The sequence below is a fragment of the Macaca thibetana genome, chromosome 9 (genome assembly GCF_024542745.1).
Source record: "Macaca thibetana thibetana isolate TM-01 chromosome 9, ASM2454274v1, whole genome shotgun sequence".
In the NCBI taxonomy this organism is placed as follows: Eukaryota; Metazoa; Chordata; class Mammalia; order Primates; family Cercopithecidae; genus Macaca; species Macaca thibetana.
Window position 1 is genome coordinate 76,252,541 of NC_065586.1, and position 16,874 is coordinate 76,269,414.

Sequence of the window (16,874 nt, forward strand, 5' to 3'; positions counted from 1 at the left end):
GCAAGCAGAAATAAATCCTACAAACTTAAACTTAAATGTAACATTTTATCCTACATTTTTAATAAAATTTTTAAAAATAAAATTAAGAAACGATCTGAAGTAATTTTACAGCAAGAGCAGAATTATTTCTCCGCTTTTATCAATATGTTGATGGGCGCTCATGAATACTACCAGAAAATCTAGTGTCCAGATGACTTATGGTTAAACGTAAAACTTCCCTTGACAGTAATGACTCTAGGAAGCAAATGATGAGAATTGCCAAATTTAGAAAGCCATGATCACTGCTCATATCAGGTTCTGTCACCTCCTAAACATGGGAGAAAATCTTACTTTAAGAAGATTAGTTTTGCTGTGTTCAGACTAAGCATACTAGAATATTATTCTCCCAGCTGGATGGCTCTGTTTTGAAATGTAGTTCAGGAAGGAACCCTGTCCCCTTCCCCTACTGCCTCAACCAACACAGCTTTGTTCCCCCTCTGAACCATAGCACTGATCTCCGTCATACTGTGTATTCTTTGTGTATCTCTTCAGCTGTTTGTTTTGAACAAATTTCAGTTCTAATTTGCTAAGTAAGCTAAATAACATTTTGTGTGTGTGTGTGTGTGTGTATGTGTTTGTGTGTGTGTATGCCTTGTTTCTTTTTAAATGAACTGCATATTGGGATATCAGATCTAAGTATAGTGGGGATTTGAAGAGTTCACTGACTCTCTCTTGTGACTTGAGGTCTTGGAGGCGGTGTGTTATACAGTGAGATGAGCCTGTAATAAGGAGTTAGAAACCTGAATTATAGGCTTGAGGCTGATTGTCCAGCATGCTGGCTTTGGCAATGAACCCCTCCATCATTCTTCTGTACCCTACCACCATCACAAAAAGCCATGTTTTATTACTCATAAAATGAGTGTTGAACAAAATGCATCAAGGGACTATACTACTTTGAACAAAAGATGAGTTACTCAAATAAAATTGTCCTCGAAAATTGAGGACAAGAACAAAATTGTATATTTAATTTATATTTCCTTCCTCAGTGAATGTTGTGTTAAGCTCCTGCCTAAGACGTGGGAGCCTAATACATACTTCCAACCTAATGCACTGCTAGAGACACTGAGGATAGATAGATACAGACTCAAAGTCCACTACCTCATTCTCTCTGCTTCTTTCTCTTTTTCTTTCTTTTCTCCTGCCCCCTTCTTTTGAATTGTATCTACTTAAAGCTGGAGTAAACTCTTTAAATTTTTCAGGCTCTAACCAGAAACAAGAGTGAATAGATGCACAAGGGCCTACCACACAGATATATATTTGTTTATCTCTAATCTCAGAGCAAGACCATGGATATTCATTTGAAAAGAATTCCTTTGAAAAGAATTCATTTGAAAAGAATTCTTTTCATTTGAAAAGAACTCCTACAAAACAAAGCTCTGTTTTTGACATCTCTGAAATCTTGCTCCATCTCCTTTGCCCAGTATAGCTCTTTGTATGTAAAAGCTACTCAACGGTTTTGTTCACTTGATTCTTTTTTTATTTGATTGGTTGGTGATTGCAATCATGTCAGTAAAGCAAGAAAAGAGAAGGATGCTTAAGCCAGGGAGTGCAATGCCTCCTGGCATATAAATATTTTAAAATATTGAATACAGATTTCATTGGCATGCGTATTTGAGTCAAATTTGACTGTTGGTGTGCCCTAGTCTAGTATCATGTGGTGTGCAATTCAGCCAATCAGGCAAAAGGTTTAAAAACACAATAAAGGCTAAGTTAACTATAAAGTAAAACTACCAAATTTTCTTGCATAGTTTTAAAGCAACAACTTTTCATCTTTATAACCTGCTAACAGCATTCACAATTACACTTATGTGGAATAAACACAATGATTGCCTACAAGGATATCATAATGTTAGGATATAGCAAGTATTTTCCTAACAAAATAAAAACGACTACATTTAACAATGCAATGGTTTAATATTATCATAATGAAGCAAATTTCTTAAATTACTTGAATGTCATTTATTCAGAATGCAAAACAAAAATACATTTTATACAAGCAATATTTTTACATATACTGGCATTGAGTATTGTTCTTTGTTTACCTATAAGTGTGTAGTTTTTTTTTTTTTTTTTTGAGATGGAGTATTTCTCTGTCGCCCAGGCTGGAGTGCAGTGGCTGGATCTCGGATCACTGCAAGCTCCGCCTCTTGGGTGCACGCCATTCTCCTGCCCCAGCCTCCCGAGTAGCTGGGACTACGGGCGCCCGCCACCACGCCCGGCTAATTTTTTGCATTTTTAGTAGAGACGGGGTTTCACCGTGTTAGCCAGGATGGTCTTGATCTCTTGAACTCGTGATCCGCCCACCTCAGCCTCCCAAAGTGCTGTGATTACAAGCGTGAGCCACTGCTCCCGGCCGAAAAATTTTAAGGTACTTTGAGGAGTTTATAAATAAGAAAAAAAATGTGTGAAATATATTTAGTTTCATTTCCGAGTTAAGTGCATTTATTGAATGTCAACACTATGGTAAGTAGTAACTTTATAATTGTGTTTAATCTGGAAACATTATTGATTACTTTCTCTGCACAAGGCAGAAGTTTTGGAGCCACAAAATTAAACCAGATAAGTTCATCTTTCAGGTTGCCAATATTATATTAGAGGGGACAAATGAATATACAATCTTTCATATATATATATGCCTTATCAATCATTAAAAATAGACTTGTCTATTTTAGAACAAAAATGAAACCATTTAAAAAGTTGAATATTGATAAATTATTTTTTTCTGATAATGAAAGGGAACTTTAAATGGTTTTCTTAAAGCAAATCAATCATTTATCAAAGCAATCAAAATTTTAAATGGCTCCAAATTTTAAGTGGCTCACAATTTCATTCAGAACTGACAGACTTTACTAAAGTCATTTTATACCATGATCACAAGCTATTTATTTTCCACTGTTATCTTCTGGAACTTCCCTACACATACCCCAGAAACATTAGAAATTCAGTCTTGGACAGGCACCGTGGCTCACGCCTGTAATCCCAGCACTTTGGGAGGCCGAGGCAGGCGGTTCACGAGGTCAGAAGATCGAGACCATCCTGGCTAACACGGTGAAACCCCGTCTCTACTAAAAATGCAAAAAATTAGCCGGGTATTGTGGTGGGTGCCTGTAGAACCAGCTACTCCGGAGGAGGCAGGAGAATGGCGTGAACCCGGGAGGCGGAGTTTGCAGTGAGCGGAGATCGCGCCACTGCACTCCAGCCTGGGAGACAGAGCAAGTCTCCGTTTCAAAAAAAAAAAAAAAAAAAAAATCAGTCTCTGTTCTCTGCAGGCACAGTATGCTGTGCTACTTTGTTTCGTCTTCTTCCAATAACTGAGGTGTTTCTAACCACTCACAAAAATCCAGTCAATTTTTCAAGAGTATATCAATGAAGTATTTTATGATCTTACAGTTCCTTTCTCAAAATCCTTATAATGTTTTTCTTAAAGTCTCTCCCAGGGCACTTATTTTGTAAAGTTAAAGCATTTTGTACTGTGTTTTTTGTTTGTGTTTCCATAGCTATCTTAGTGGGTGTGAAGTCACATCTCAATGTGATTCTGATTTGAATTTTTCTCATGACTATAAATAGGAGGGGATTCCCCTCTTTTTATTTTTGAAGCGTCATGCTTCTGGCTAAAATTCTAGGTGTGACTTTTCAGGTCTGACCAAGGGCAATTAAAAGGTATGGTGTGCAGCCAATGCATCGCAGTCTATGAAGGGAGTTACGGGCCAGGATTCAGGCCCCCTCTTCCCAAGCATACTATCCTACATACCTGCTTTCTTAGCCTAGGAATTTTCATCTGGAGGTGTATTTATCCAGGGCTTTCAGCAGATGCCTTCCTCAGGTGCCTCTGTCAAGATTTCCTTATGGGGAGATAAAAAGGACATTGAAGACACTTTTCTTCACCCCACTCTGACTGAAGTACTCAGAACTTTTTAACTCTTAGCTTTTTACCTTCACCTTCCTCCACCGTGCTCATCAACTTGGTCACCGTGGTCCACAAAAACCTTGTTGTGGAGCTCCTTTGCTGTGAGACAACCCCACATCTGCGCTGATCTACTCAATCTTCTACTGACACACTGTTCCATGAGGAAAATGGAACATTGAGGAGAATCACAGTTTTCTCTGGTTTAGCCTTTTGCTTATACTACTGCAGTAAGTGATTAAAGGCTTAATTGCTCCTTTCATTTTGTCTTGTTGTCTTGGTTACTCTGATACCTGGTAACACAAGATTCTTCAGTTCAGCTGAGCTTTGATGAAACTTTTTACCTTTCTTGAGTTTTCAAATACTTACAAGTGACCACCTTGTGTGGAACACTTTACTTGGTATTTTGTGGCAGTAAGGAACTAAGAATTTAGTATCAGAAACACTCAAATAAATCAATGTTTGCAGGTTAGTAGAATAAGAGTTATAACTGAAAGTGCAAAGGAGTAATGAGTAGAATTAAATAAGTCAAACCATAATCAAATACATTATCCTGGCCAATGAAGTTGGGATGTGAAGAATGAATAAGCCTTAAGAGGATGCTAGGAAAAGTGAATTCCAGGCATAAGAAACAATATAAGGAAAGGCACAGAGTCATAAAACAGCATCATGACAAAAACATAAAACAATTAGTTGTAACAGAGTGAAGGATGTGTTTTTAGGGTGTTGTAAATGAGGCTAAAAAGCATGGCAAAGGAAGTGCAGCAATGCCCCTTTGCAGTAAATAAAAATTTATGAAAATACTTTAATTATTTTTGTATATTTTTTGAGATGAAGTTCACATAACATAAAATTCACCATTATAATCATTTTAAAAAGTATAATTTAGTGGTGTTAAGTGTATTGACAATGTTTTACAGTCATCAATACTACCTCATTGCAGAATATTTCCATCACTCTAAAGAGAAAACTCATTCCTTCAAATTGTCCTTTTCCATGTCTCCTGGAAACCATTAATCTACTTTCTATATCTATGGATTTGTCTATTGTGGACATTTAACAAATTGAATTATACAATATGTGGTCTTTTGTGACTGGCTTATTTCATTTGGTATGATGTTTTCAAGGTTCATTCATATCGTAATGCATCCACATTTCATTCCTCTTAAGGACTGACTTACATTCCATTGTACAGAAATAACACATTTGATCTATTCATTGGTAGATTTGGTTGGATTCTTCGGCTATTGTGAATCATGCTACTCTGAACTTTTGTTTACAAATTTTATGCGAACATATGTTTTGAATTTTCTTGAGAGTAAAAGTGCTGTATCATATGGTAACTATATGATTAAATTTTGATGGAACTGCCAACATGTTTCAAAAGCAGCTACACCATTTTACATTCCCACCAAAAATGAATGAGGGTTCCAATTTCCCCACATCTTCACTGACTTGTTCCTTTTCTTCTGTTTTATAATTCCAGCCATCCTAGTGTGTGTGAAGTGATATCACATTGTGGTTTTGATTTGCATTTCCCTAATGACTAATGAGATTGAACATCTTTTCACATGCTTATTGACTTTTCTTTGCAGAAATGTCTACTACAATACTTTGTCTATTTTGCCATTGGATTATCTTTTATTGTTGAATTGTAAAAGTTCTTTATGTATTTTTGATAGTAGGAACTTATCAAATATATGATTTGAAAATATTTTCTCACATCTTATGGACTGCCTTTTCACTCTCTTGATAGTATCCTTTGATATGCACAAGCTAGTGTGATGAATCCAATTTATCTTTTTTCTTTTGTTGCTTGTATCATTGATGTAATAGCTAAGAAACTGTTCTCTAATCTAAATACATGAAAATTTATGTCTATACTTCTTTCTATGATTTTTATAGTTTCAATTCTTTAGGTTTTTTTTTTGATCCATTTTGAGTTAATTTTGTATATGGTGTTAGGTAGGGGTACAGAATCATTTTCCTGTATGCTTGTAGACATCCATTTACACAGCATCATTTGTTGAAAAAAACTATTATTTTCCCCTTTGAATAGTTTTAAGACCCTTCTCAAAGTCAACTGACTACAGAAATGTTTATTTCTGGACTCTCAGTTCTTTTCCATTGATAGTGTTTATCTGTTTTTCTGCCAGTATCACATTGTTTTGATTATGAGAGTTTTGTAGTAGGTTTGAAATTGGGAAATGTGAGTCTTCCAGCTGTTTCCCCTCCCCGCCCAAAGATTTATTTGGTTATTCACGATCCCTTGCATTTCTATACAAAAATTAGGTGAGCCTGCCCATTTTTACAAAATAGACAATTGGAATTTTGATAAAGATCATCTCGATTCTGTAGATTAAGTCTCATTCCATTTCTTTCTCATAATTTTTAGTTAATCAGAGATATTACTATTGGTTTGTTCTTCTATTAATTTGACTCCCAAAATTGCAATTATTGGGAGTAAAAATACACGGTCAGAATTGTCAAAATATCATACTTAACTTAGATTTTGATACATATTGGAGATTTAATAATTTTTTTACCCAGGGACTTATTACATAAATAAATAAGCTGTTATCATAATATTAACTAAGTTTTATTAATATTTGCCATGGATTCAGATTCAGACAGAACATATAATGCCCTTAAACACAAGACATTAAAATGGGATTTATAATTTTGAAGGAATATTTACCTACCTATGACCTAAGATTCTTGCTAATCCCTATGCATTTTGTAGGTTGACAAAAGTAATTTTTGATCTGTTACTGATAATAAAACTTTCAATATTCTTTAAAAATATTGGTATCGTCTATAGCCCACTTGATTTAATTTTTCTTTAGCCTACTTGATTCTTGAAAATGAGATATACACATATATGTGTGTGTTTGTGTATATATATATGCGCCCTAGTACACACACACACACACACACACACACACACACACGACAATTTCCTAGATTTAAAACATCTGTATATGGAGATTATATATTTATGTATACAAAATGAGGTGCCCTAGTTTTTCTACCAGCAGGGAATCTGGAATTCATGACATCAATTAATATTGCACACATAATACATTTGTACCTAAAAGTACTCTGCTAGCTTGATATGAGCCTTGACAAAAACAATTACTCAAAACAAGAACTGATTATTACAAAATCAGACCTGTTTACATGAGAATTACTTATTACAAGATTACCATTCACACACAGATTTTTGGTTCTCTAGAACATTTGATTTTTAATAGCAATCTACACACACACACATACACACACACACACACACTCTTAAGCTAGTTATGTAGTTATAGTCATTAGGTCAATCCATTTCTAGTTTGATTGTGTTTTCTCCCCAGGTCTATAATTAAATATCATTTAAAGCTGTACAGATTGCCATATGATTTAGTCAATATGTTTAGATAGTTACATCCATGATATTTTAATTGGTATTTTATTAGAGGATTTTTGGATAAAACTCCACAAAATCAAATGAATTGTTAGCCTATCCCCCAAACTCTCTGTGAAGTTTGGAATTGAATATGGTACATAGCAAGCTCAAATGCTCAGACTAAGCCTGTTAATCTTATACAAAGGGCCAACTAATTCTGTTTACTTGCTGTAATCAATGACACTGAAGATTGATATGGTGGCGCAAACTAGGATCGGTTCTTTATTTTTACTCAAGACCGGTTTGGGTCTAATTAAAATTTCTAAATAATTAATCTGATTTCCTTTTAATTTCTATACAAATTTATATATTTATAAAAACAACAAAAATGTTAACTGACAATAAGATTATCCTTGTTTTATTTTGACAAATCACAACACTGATAGAGCATTTGCTTTGAATATGAAAAGCTTCTTTGTTTTAACTTGAAATGTTACTAGACAAGTTCCAGATGCCACTGAAGGCAGTTAGAAGCAGTCCCTCAGATCAGGTTGCCAGGCCGTGAATTGAATTGAGCAAAAAATGAGCTCAAGCTATTGTAAGATAAAAAAGAATGTGAAAAGGAAAAGTATTATATTGGTAAGCTGTCTATTTAAAGAAGGAACCTATTAGAAGCTAACAGAATTCATTATATGCAGCAGATGGTACTGAATAATTATTCTCCTGACTAAAGCTCTTTGTAAAATTATTATATAATCTTAAGTGAAAGAGATATGCTGTTTACCCTGGAAGTAAACAGTGATTTCAAACCGTTTCTTAATTCTTTACCAAATATGTAATCTCTATATATAATGGAGAAATTCACGAAAGATCATTCCTCTTCCCAAATGTTAGGTATCATTATCAAAATATGTACCCTTTGGAGACAATGAAAACAATTAAGTAGATTAAGGATTATATTATCCATTGAATCAATCCAAATGACTTTGGACATATTCTGTAAATGTCGGAGAAATTAACAACAGCATCAGCTGATTGATATTCCACAGAATAGAAAGCATTCCACCTGGAAGTAGCAGGGTACAGTGAAATAAATCACGGACTTTACTATCAGACTGATATATTTGTATCCCAGCTTCAATAATCACTTGTGCTACCTTGGACCTGTAAACTACTTTCTGAGTCACAACTTTTTCACTTAGCAAGGACATACAATAATAGGTACTACAAGAAGAAGTAGTTGGAACAATACAGGAAAGTGTACCTAGCAAAGTGTTTAAATAAATAAATAAAATACATATAAATATTTATTTTATTTAAATAAAATAAATAAAAATAAACCTAGCATCAGAGTTCTTCTTATTTGGGGTCAAAATGATTTCCCTATAACTGTCTCATTAGCCTATTTCTGTCCCTGAAGCATCCAGAAGCATTAAGTACCTGAAGACAGTCATGAACTCCAAGCTGTCTGTCAAGCCTTCTCTTTCTTCAGTTAATCATTTCTCAAAGGAGGATAAAACAACTTGGCAGTACAGTATTTCCCAGAGTAGGAAGCAGTCCCTTGGGAAGTACAATGAGTACAGTGAAAGCAAAACAAAATAGAACAAAATAAAAACTGGGGAGCCTAGGAAGTCCAGTGGTGGTCTCTAGGTTACTGGTGATACCATGAAGGAAACTGGTATTTGGAAGGGCTAATCTAGGTCACACTTAATATGATATCAGGTTCAAGACAAACTTTGTAACTTCACATTTTCTGCAATGCTTAGTTTTTAGATTTTTTCACAGAATCTTTTGAAGCCTTTCATTCTATTGAAATAGTTTTGTATGCTTTGCTGCTATGATGAGTCAACAGCTCATATATTCAATCTTCTGTTACCTTGATACTACCTGTAATAAATGAGTTTTTCCTTTTCTTTAGGTGAACATAAGGGAGGAAATATTTCCTTATGTGGCTGACAGAAAAACAGATTTAACATGGGCCTTTGTCCATGAAACTTAGTGAAGGAGTAAAGGGAAATGAAATGCGCATGTGTAATCACTACCCAATTATTCTATACTTAGTCCAGAGGTGTTGGTGGGGAGGAGGGGGAAGTGTGACTTGGACGATCTAAGCAACTGGCTTCTCTTCCTAACAAAATACGCTTTTGGAAAAAAATTTATTTACTATTAAAAAAAAGTCATCTTTTTGAACATCCTGAAATTTTAGACAATCATCTTGGAAAATACATATTTTTTTTTTCTCTTGAACCGCTGCCCCAAAAGTTATAGCACAAAACTGATGCTAGCAATCTTTAACCTAAATTAGCCCCTTCTGTACTATGAACACTAGTCAGATAATGCTATTTCTTTGTGAATTTAATAAATACTAGGGCAGCAAGTAGATAAAATTTGAAGAAAGAGTACTACAATCAGTAAGTTTGGATACACTTTAAATGGAAAGGAAAGGAGGGGGAATCGATATTTTGGAGTTTTATAGACCAAGGTATATTGTAAATTCTTCGGGAGTGATGTATTTAGCACATGCCTTACTTTTTAGGTGAGAAACTTATTTTTCCCTTTCTGGAGAGATATCTGTTCAACGAATTCATGGAATGAAGTTTGGGGTTTCTTTTATGGAAAGGTAACATGGCAAAGTGAGGAGATCATAAGCTTGATGCTAGAAAGGAAAATGTTGAGCTCTTACTTCAACCCCTTACAAGGTAGATGATGGAGGCATATTCTTGATATAAGTCTGTGTGTTCTTCTGTAATAGGTCTGATTGTAAAGATTATTTGAGGTGGGTATATAAAGCTTCTCATCTACAACAGACTCCCAGAAAATGGCAGCAGATTTAATAACGATAATAGAAGAAATATTTCTGGGGAAATACATAAATATTTAGATATGTATTTTGCTTCAGTTTATATATATATATATATACACACACACACACACATACACACACACATACACACAAAAAAATGTCAGAGGGAATAAATACTAAACTATTATTAGGAAAAATTTAATAGATTTATGTATAAATGCAAACTCTGATTTGGGTACAAATTTAGTGATTGGAAACTTGAAATAAATAACATTGAAATATATTATTGCTGCAACTTAAAGATTATCTTCCTTCCAAATAATCTTCTGAAACAATAGATGTTTTTAGTTTATTAAAGCACAAATAATATTATATAAATATGTTCTATAAGTGAGAAGGCAACAGATATTCAAAAATATGATTAAAAGTCTGAACTCAAAAAAAAACTAGTCTGATAACACGTTTATGAAATGTTTATTTGCTTAATTGTCTGTTGTTAAAGCTATTAGTCCTCTAGCTAATAAAGGCTAGTGTTTATATAATTCCTAATGAACAAAAGAGTTTTAAATTTCACAAGGGCTTCAATTTCAAGTCCTGTATTTTCCAGTCAGAGGCAAATACTTTCCCAGGTTACTAACTCGAATCAATAATGGAATACTTTCCTAAGTAATTTAGGTAGGGGAATAGGAATCGTTTCTGAAATGTAAGGAGCTTATTGTTCTTAAATCATCCCTAGTATCAGGCTGCATGGACATTAGTTTAAATACTGTCTTCTACCTCCAATAAGGTTCAATGCTATTCTAAGTGTTTTCTTTAGCTACGAGGGGTGGCAGAGTGGCACAGTCCTCTTAATGAAGGAAGAATGGGAAGCCTAAACCTTCAGGAGAATCTAATCTTTCTTCCTAAAGCAGACTGAATTTGCATTTTGTTTTCTTTTAGTATAGTTGGATATTTATTTGACTAGATCATCTAGCAGTTAATGTAGATAAAGAAAAAAACACCATTCTTTTAATAATGAAGACAACTAAATAAATAATTTCATTACTCTTTTGGTTTGTGTTTTATGTTAACAAAATTGCATTATCATTCTAAAATACAGAGTTCATTATGTCTAGTAAACTGGAACAGTGAAATCATTCAAATGGTACGAACTTAAAAATAATTCATTGTTGTTATATGTTTGTGAGAATTAAAATACTTCAGAAAAATAATAGGATTTTTGGCTAATAGTATTAATGTCTAAAATAAATCATTTCTTATATCAAAAAATTCGCACACATTCAATTTCTAATCACTGTTCTAGAAATAATATGCATAAATAAAAGGTTAATAAGCAATTAATATATACATTGAGCTTCTGTTTTTGAATTTGCATGCAACTATCTTATCATTTTGTTATAAATATTTACAAGTTGTATATAAGCAGAGTTTTATATTCAGGTAGAAAAGACGAACCATATATATATATATACACACCATATATATTTGAATTAAACAACTTTTGTCTCATTAAATATGCATTTTCATGTCTTAATAGCAATGTAATGTCCTAAAATATTGTATAACTTAATGAGGCAACTGGACAGTCAGTAATTTTAAAAATATTATTGCAAGATTGATTTGAGAGTTAAGAGAGAGTTATAGAACTACAATGCCAGTTATTTCAGATCCCACCTGGATTAGCTGTCTCTCTTATAGTCTTAGATTTTCCCTCAGAATATATCATGGAGAATGAAAGGTTGTGATTCAGAATATACTTAAGATTAGATTTGGGTAAAGCTTTTACTCTTGATAAAGGTGATTACTCTTTAACACTGCAATTATGATGGAGAATATTATCCTCTTGAATGAGGCAAGAACAACTTTCTATCTAATAACAGTAGTGTGGCAGCTCTGTCTTAGCTCAGGAAACCCAGTAAAAGTAATTATTTAAGGTAACATCATATATAACATTTCTGATCCTTTTGATTTCTTTTCAAAGGAACGATTTATGACAATATTTTGAAAAATAAAAATTCGTCTGCATTTAGGAAGTAAGCTTTGACATATCAGTGGCAGAAAAGTTCAATTTTAACCCACTGAAAAAATTTTCAAAAACAATGTCCTATTTCTGGTTTCTCATATCAAAATCTCTTTAATATTATCAACAGTTGAGTGCTACCCATTCTAATAAGCATATGGTAGTGTCTCATCATGGTTTTAACTTTCTTTTCTCCAATAAGTAATGAAATTGAGCATCTTCTAGTATACTTACTTGTCTTTCATGTTTCTTCTTTGTTGAAGTGTTTGTTTAAATATATTACCCATCTTTTAGTTTTTTTCTTATACTATTGAGTTTTGAGAGTTTTAAAAATATATTTCTGGTACAGTTCCTTTATTAAATATGTTACTTCCAGATATTTTCTCCTAGTTTATGGTTTGACTTTCCAGTTACTTAGCAAAGTTTTAATTTTGATGAATTTTAACTTGTCAAAGTTTGGTTTTATAGATTGTGCTTTTGTTATTGTCCTTAAAAAAATTGCCTAATCTAATGTTAGATTTTTCCCCAAATTTTCTTCCAGAAGTTTATTTTTGAATAATATTTGCGTATGATGCAACATATAGATTACATTTTATTTAACGCAAGCCGTAAAGAGCTTACCTTGTCTTGTTCCTGTTCTTAAGCAGAAAGCGTTTCATTAAGTATGTTAGACATAAGTTGTTTTGTTTTGTTTTGAGACGGAGTCTCTCTCTGCCACCCAGGCTGCAGTGGCGCGATCTTGGCTCACTGCAAGCTCCGCCTGCTGGGTTTACGCCGTTCTCCTGCCTCAGCCTCCCAAGCAGCTGAGATTACAGGCACCCGCCACCACGCCAGCTAATTTTTTGTATTTTTAGTGGAGACAGGGTTTCACTGTGCTAGGCAGGATGGTCTGGATCTCCTGACCTCGTGATCCACCCACCTCGACCTTCCAAAGTACTGGGATTACAGGCGTGAGCCACCGCGCCCGGCTGCCGTTAAGTTTTTCATAGATGTCTTTTATAGGGCTGAGAAAATTCCCTGCTGTTTCTAGTTTGCTGAGAGTTTTTCTAAGGAATAGATACTGGATTTTGTCAAGTGCTTTTTCTGAGCCCAATGAGATAATAAAATGTTTTCTTATTTTTTTAATTTTTAAAAATAGTCATTTGCCGGCTGGGCGCGGTGGCTCTAGCCTGTAATCCCAGCACTTTGGGAGGCCGAGACGGGCGGATCACGAGGTCAGAAGATCGGGACCATCCTGGCTAACATGGTGAAACCCCGTCTCTACTAAAAAAATGCAGGAAAATAGCCGGGCGCGGTGGCGGGCGCCTGTGGTTCCAGCTACTCGGGAGGCTGAGACAGGAGAATGGCGTAAACCCGGGAGGCGGAGCTTGCAGTGAGCTGAGGTCCGGCCACTGCACTCCAGCCTGGGCCCCAGAGCGAGACTCTGTCTCAAAAAAAAAAAAAAAAGTAATTTGCCAAAAAATGGCAAATTGCATTTATTGATTGTCAAAGTAGCCTTATATTCCTGGGATAAACTCAACTTGTTAATTATGTATTATCCTCTTAATATATTGTTGATCTCTATTTGCCTAATATTTATTTAGAGGTTTTTTCATCTATGGTTTTAAGACACTCAAAATCATTTTCCCAATATCTTATTATGAAAAATTTCAAATGAACAGAAAAGTTGGGCAAATTATACATTGAACACGCATATACCCGCCACTTAGTTTCAGCAATTCAAACTAAGTTTCAGACACTTGACTAGTAAATGCTTCACTTACATATTATAAACAAGAATTCGATTTTAATGGTTCTCATTTTTAGGTAAATTTATATATAGCAAAATATACACATTTAAATGTGTATTAGTTACCCAGGGCTGTCATAACTAATTACTACAGACTGAGTGGCTTAAAACATCAGAAATTTATTCTTTCCCTGTTATGGAGGCCAGAAGTCTGAAATCAAGCTGTTGGCAAGGCTGGTTTCTCCTAAAGGCTCTGAGGGAGAATCTGTTCCATGCCTCTCTCCTGGCTTCCGGTGGTTGCCAGTAATTCTTAGTATTCCTTGGCTTGCAACTGGATTGCTCCAATCTCTGCCTCTGTCATTACATGGTGTTCTCCTTATGTGTCTGTGTCCCTGGATCTTTTATATGGCCTTTTTATAATGTCAGCAGTCATTGGATTTAGGGGCCATCCTAGTCCAGTATGACATCATCTCAATTTGATTACATCCACAAATACTGCATTTCCAAGTAAGATTATACTTACAGGTACTAGGGGTTAGAACTTGAAATAACTTTCGGGGAAACAAAATTCAGCCCACAACAAAGTACATAACTCATACCATGAGACTTCACGAATATATACCCCTGTGTACCTGACATTTCTATTAAGATAAAGAACATTATTGTCATCCCAGAAAGTTCCTTAGGTTACTTTCCAGTCAATTTCCTCATTCACCTACTGCCAGAGAAAACCACTGTCTTCATTTTTTTCATTGGAGAATAGCTTTGTCTCCTTTAGAATGTCTTATGAAAGGAATCATACAGTATGTGCTAAACTTCTTCACTCAGCATGTATTTGAGATTCATCCATCTTGTTGGATGTGTCAGTAGTTTATTCCTTCCTACTGGTTAATGAAATTTCATTATATGAACATACCATATTTCGTTTACCCTATCATTCTATTAACTGAGATCCAGACTATTTCCAGGTTTGGGCTTTTATGAATAAGAATGCTAAGAACACTTTTGAAAAAGTTTGTTTTGGGAACCTATGCTTTTATCTCTCTTTCTTACTATCTTAGTTTTCTATTGGTACTGCAATAAATTACCGCACGCTTCATAGTTTAAAGCATACAAATGTATCACCTTAGAGTTCCATAGGTCAGAAATTCACAAAGGATCTCACTGGGCTAAGAACAAGATGCTGGAAGAGTTGTGTTGCTTTCTGGAGGCCCAGAGAGAAAATTCATTCCCTTGTCTTTCCCAGCTTCTGGAGGCTGCCCACATACTTGGCTACACCCCTTTTCTCCACCTTCAAAGTCAGCAACATTGCATCTCTCTGACCTTTCTTCTGTAATTACATTTCACTCAGATTCTCTACTTTTGCCCCTTTTCTCCACTTTTAAGGACCCTTTAATTACATTGGGCCCACCTAGATAATCCAGGATAAGCTCTTTGTTTAATTTTTTTCAACTTTTATTTTAGATTCAGGGGGTACATGTGCAAGTTTTTTTACCTTGGTATATTGTATGGTGCTGTGGTTTGAGGCACAAATGATCCCATCACCTGGGTACTGAGTGTAGTACCCAATATAGTTTTTCAACCCTTGCTGCCCTTCCAGCAACCCCCCTCTAGTAGTCCCTGTTTTCTCTTGTTATATCTTTATGTCCATGAGTACCAGAGGTTTAGCTCCCACTTAAAAGTGAGAACACACAACATTTGGTTTTCTGTTCTTGATTTAATTTGCCTAAGATAATGGTCTCCAGCTGCATCCATGTTGCTGAAAGGATACTATTTCATTGTTTTCTATTAATATGTAGTATTTCATGGGGTATATGTACATTCTCTTTATCCAGTCCACGAGTGATGGGTACCTATATTGATCCCATATCTTTGCTATTGTGAATAGTGCTGCAATGAACATATGAGTGCATGTGTCTTTTTGATAGAACAATTTGTGTTCTTTTGGATATGTACCCAGTAATGGGATTCCTGGGTTTAATGGTAGTTCTATTTTAAGTTCTTTGAGAAATCTCCAAACTGCTTTCCAGAGTGGCTGAACTAATTTACATTCCCATCAACAGTGCATAAGCATTCTCTTTTCTTCACTGCTTCACCAGCATCTGTTGTTATTTGGCTTTTTAACCATAGCCATTCTGCCTGGTGTGAGGTGGTATCTCACTGTGATTTTTATTTGCATTTTCTTCTGATGATAAGTGATGTGAAACATTTTTTCCTATGACTGTGTTAGCCACTTTTATGTCTTCTTTTGGGAAGTGTCTGTTCATGTCATTTGCCCACTTTTTAATGGCGTTATTTGCTTTTTGCTCATTCAATTATGTTCCTTATATATTCTGGATATTAGACTTTTGTCAAATATGTAGTTTGTGAATATTTTCTCCTATTCTGTAGGCTAATTATTTTCTCTGGTGATAGCTTCTTTGGCTGTGCAGAAGTTCTTTAGTTTATTTCTCACTTGTAAATTTATTTTGTTGTTGCAATTACTTTTGAGGACTTAGTCATAAATTCTTTCTGAAGACTCATTTCCAGAATGGTGTTTCCAAGGTTTTCTTCTAGGATTCATGTAGTTTGAGGTCTTATATTTAAATCTTTAATTCATCCTGAGTTTATTTTTGTATATGACGAAAGGTAAGGGTTCAGTTTCATTCTTCTGCATATGGATAGCCAGCTATCACAGCACCATTTGTTGAATAGGGAGTCTTTTCCCCGTTGCTTGTTTTTATTGACTTGGTCAAAGATAAGATGGCTTTGGGCATGCAGCTTTATTTCTGGGAACTCTGTTCTGTTCCATTGATCTGTATGTCTGCTTTTGTACCAGAACCGTACTATTTTGTTTACTCTAGCTTGTAAGTTTCTTTTATTGTAATGCCAGCCTCAGGTTTTGGTATCAAGGTAATGCTGATCTCATTTAATGAGAAGTATTTCCTGTTTTCCAATTTTCTGTAAGAGTGTGTATAGAACTGGTGTTACTTCCTGCTTAAATAA

The 16,874-nt window shown here is 34.8% G+C and overlaps 1 protein-coding gene across 2 annotated transcripts in view; it reads right to left on the minus strand.

The window, feature by feature from the left end:
* The window catches only part of CISD1 (CDGSH iron sulfur domain 1), a 1,082,448-nt gene that overhangs the window by 831,245 nt on the left and 234,329 nt on the right, over positions 1-16,874 (minus strand). The window contains exon 1 of one of the 2 annotated variants that reach the window (XM_050803090.1): positions 15,493-15,502. The exons of the other annotated variant lie outside the window; for it this stretch is intronic. The gene's annotated coding sequence lies outside the window, so the exon portion shown is untranslated. Of the gene's footprint in view, positions 1-15,492; positions 15,503-16,874 lie in introns of those variants that run through there. 2 annotated transcript variants of the gene reach the window in all.